Genomic DNA, 4,246 nt, shown 5'->3' with positions numbered 1-4,246 from the left:
TGCCCCAGCCAACAGGGCAGTCCAGAAGACTGGGAGGGGAGAGGAGCCCCGGCCCCGCCCCAGAACAAGCTCTGGGCAGCCGGGAGCTGAGGTCTGGCCCGGTCAGCCCAGAGGGAAGCGGAAATGATGACTCAGCTCCAGGTCATGGTTTGTTTCTTGACTTCGCCTAAGAGATGCGTCATGCCCTCGGTGCCTCTAGTTGTCAGGCGGCTCACTCGTCCTAGCAGGCTGCAGGAAGCCCGGCTGTGCCCCTCTGAAGGAGGTCCTGAGTTCAAATCCAGCCCCTGCTTCTTACTAATCACGGACAGTGCCAAACCACTGCGCCTGCCTCCCCCGTCTGGCTACCAGGCTGCTAAGGCCTCCCGTGCCGGTCCCTTACCCGGATCAGTGCCAGGCACTGGGGTAGGGCTGCAGACAAAGCAGACAAAATCCCTGAGTTCGAGAAGCTTGTATTCTAGTGAGGCCAAGCAACAGTGAGTGAAGACACACAAGTATGAGAACAAATAGATGACATGTGTACATACGAAAACTCAAACGTGGGCTCTAGGGGCAAGACCAGGTACAGAGCATGCCAGAAAGCACAACACATAGTAGGGCTTCAATAAAGGAATATGAATTCTTCGAAAACAATGACTTGAGGAGGCCGGTGCCGTGGCTCACTTGGTTAATCCTCTGCCTGCAGCACCGGCATCCCATATGGGCGCCAGGTTCTAGTCCCGGTTGCCCCTCTTCCAGTCCAGCTCTCTGCTGTGGCCTGGGAGGGCAGTGGAGGATGGCCCAAGTGCTTGGGCCCCTGCACCCACATGGGAGACTTCGGATCAGCACAGCACTGGCTGTAGCGGACATTTTGGGGGGTGAACCAACGGAAGGAAGACCTTTCTGTCTCTCTCTCTCACTGCCTAACTCTATCTGTCAAATAAAAAGAAAGAAAGAAAGAAAGAAAGCAATGAGTTGAATCCTTCCAAGTGGCCAGTGGAGAAGATTGCGAATGCTCCAACCCAAGCAAACAACCAACGTGGGAGGTGGTGGATTTGCAAGACATCCTGACCTGATCATTACGCACCTTAGACATGTGCGGCGACATCTGACTCTACCCGCAACCATGTGCAGCGGCAATGTGTCCACTAAAGAAGAAACATGGGGCCTGTGACGCTGGCGTCCCATTCGAGCACTGCCTGCTCCAGTTCCGGTCCAGCTCCCTGCTACTGTGCCTGGGAAAGCAGCTCAGGATGGCCCAAGTGCTTGGGCCTCTGCCACGCGTTGGGGGAGACCTCGATGGGGTTTCTGGCTTCTGGCTTCAGCCTGGCAGAGACCAGGCCACTGAGGCCATTTGGAGAGTGAACCAGCGGATGAAGATCTCTCTCTTGCTCTCTCTCTATCTCTCCTTTTCTCTCTCTTTGTAACTCTGCCTTTCAAATAAAGAAATAAATCTTAACAAAACAGAAAACCATGGATTCCTCTCCTTGCAGCCTAGGAAGAAGGGCCGTGTGGTTTCCAGGCCAGAACACAGCTGCTCAGTGTAGGAGAAGCAAAGCGGATGCCTCCCCTTCAGAGGCCAGGACTGGGTGAAGGACTCTTGGGGTTCAGCCTGCACCCCTGCTTCATCCCCTCTCCTGGCAGGAGCAGCGCACACCTGTTGAAGTGCCTTCCCCAACATCCCACTCTTTCCAGCCCTGGCAGGTGGTTTGGGGAGCCACCGAGAGGGAGTGCAGAGAAACAGGGAAGGCAGACCAGCACACAAAGGGTGCATGTGTGCACAGGTTACTGGAAGGAGAAACTGAGGCTTTGTCCCCCTGGGGGTCCTCTCTGTCGGAAAGGACCCCGTGGGGACGAGGAGCCTGGGACATTTATCCCAGCGACTCCTGTCCTGGCTGATAGAGGATGGCTCTTGGGACTTTAAGTGGCCCGGTATTTCTCCCACAAGCCTGTTGGGTTGAGTGGAAGAGTGCCCCTGGGGCGGGGGACAGGAGCAGTGCCGGCCCCCGGCGGCAGGAGCTGGAAACCTGCAGTGGCAGGTGAGCTCAGGTGGGCGAAGGGAAGTGGCGGTGGGCAGCAGCAAGAGCCTCTGGGACTGCCCCCAGGATGCTCACCAATGTCTCGGATGAAACATGTGTTGTTATCATCCCTGTCCTACAGAGAGAGAAGCTGAGGCCAGGGAGTGGCCCGAGAGCACAGGGCTGGTCAGTGGCAGAGCAGGGTGAAGCCCAGGAGGTCTGTCCCGTCCGGCCCGGTCCTGCCCTGCCGCTGTTTTTTTTTTTTTTTTTTTTTTTTTTTTTTTTTTTTTTTTTTTTGACAGGCAGAGTGGACAGTGAGAGAGAGAGACAGAGAGAAAGGTCTTCCTTTGCCGTTGGTTCACCTTCCAATGGCTGCTGCGGCTGGCGCACCACGCTGATCTGATGGCAAGAGCCAGGTACTTTTCCTGGTCTCCCATGGGGTGCAGGGCCCAAGCACTTGGGCCATCCTCCACTGCACTCCCTGGCCACAGCAGAGAGCTGGCCTGGAAGAGGGGCAACCGGGACAGAATCCGGCGCCCCGACTGGGACTAGAACTCTGTGTGCCGGTGCCGCAAGGCGGAGGATTAGCCTAGTGAGCCGCGGCGCCAGCAATGCCGCTGGGTTTTGCTCCCTCTCACGCCTTCCCCAGAATCTGAGCACCAGCTCTGGCCGGGCTCGCCTCCTCCTCCTCCACAGATGTAGTTCTCTGCCCGACTCAGGGTGACCAGATTTAGCAAATAAAAACGCATGATGCTAAGCTAGATTTGGATTTCAGATAAACAATGAATAATTTCTTAGTATGAGCATAAGGCATAAAATATTGTGGGGGGGGGGCGTGGGCCGGTGCTGTGGCATAGTGGGTAAAGCCACTGCCTGCAGCGTGGGCATCCCATATGGACGCCAGGTTGAGTCTGGGCTGCTCTACTTCCCATCCAGCTCTCTGCTGTGGCCTGGGAAAGCAGTAGAAGATGGCCCAAGTGCTTGGGCACCTGTACCTGCATGGGAGACCTGGAGGAGGCTCCTGACTCCCGGCTTCAGATTGGCCCAGCTCTGGCCTTGTTGCCATTTGGGGAGTGAACCAGCTGATGGACGATTTCTCTCTCTCTCTCTCTGCCTCTGTAACTCTGCCTTTCAAATAAGTAAATCTTAAAAAAATATTGTATGGGATATACTAATCAATTATTTATCTGAAATTCAAATATAAGCTGGTATCCTGTGTTTAATCTGGAAACCAGCGACCCCCTCCACACTGTTCTCCTAGGGTGGGGCTGGCAGCTCCTGGGAGGAGGCAGGAGAAGCCCCTCCTGTTCTCCAGGGTTTTATTGTGTTCGGCCTCTCCCACCTCACCCTGGTTCTATTTGAAACACAGAGAGGAAGACTACTGGTTCACTCCCTAGATGCCCATAACAGCCACGGCTGAGCCAGGCCAAGGCCCGGAGCCTGGAACTCCATCCAGGTTTCCCACGCGAGTGGCAGGGACCCAGCTACTGGCGCCGTCACCTGCTGCCTCCCAGAGTTCCCATCAGCAGAAAACTGGACCACAAAGGAAGGAGCCAGACTCCCATAGGGCACTCAGGTGTGGGAGGCAGGCGCCCACCAGCCGTGGTGACAAACCCCCAAGTCTTATTCTGTGCTCATGGAAAGCAGAATGAGTATCCCTGATGGACACGTGGCCCTCCTCCAGCCCTGATTCAGGCACCAAGGGTCCCGTCAACAAGCTAAGGAGGAGCATGGAGGACTGCCCAGGGAGTTGCCACCAGCCAGGCCTCCAAGAGGAAATCGTGGCATCTCCTTACATCCCATGTGCAGAACTCAAGGCCCATGGCCAACATGGCCAACAATCCCAAGGGATTCTGGGAAATGTAGTCCATCCACATGCCACGAAGAGGCAGGAACAGCCTTAGGCTAAGCTTTTAACTCCTGGGAGGCCCTGCGTGCCCCAGGCCTGACCTCACGCCACCCCCCTCACTAGTCCCTCCAAACAAAACCTCTTTCCAGCTACAACCTTCGCACTGTTCCCTCTGGTCCCTGGCTGGTTTCTTCCTGTCCCCAAATTCTCATCTTAGGAGTCACCTGTTCCAGGAGGCCGTCCATGACCAGCCCCCCTCCCGCTAGTGTTTTCCTTGTAGGACTTCAGTTTGTAAGGACTTCATCTGCCCCACCAGCTCCGTGAGGGCGGGGCCTCCTTGCCTCATTTGCTGTGACACTTCCGGTTCCGGCTCGGAGATAGGAGCTTCCTACATGTTAGGCAC

This window comes from Oryctolagus cuniculus, chromosome 19 (genome assembly GCF_051225735.1).
Source record: "Oryctolagus cuniculus isolate XC-2025 breed Fujian yellow rabbit chromosome 19, ASM5122573v1, whole genome shotgun sequence".
In the NCBI taxonomy this organism is placed as follows: domain Eukaryota; kingdom Metazoa; phylum Chordata; class Mammalia; order Lagomorpha; family Leporidae; genus Oryctolagus; species Oryctolagus cuniculus.
Note: the sequence above shows the minus strand (reverse complement) of the source record.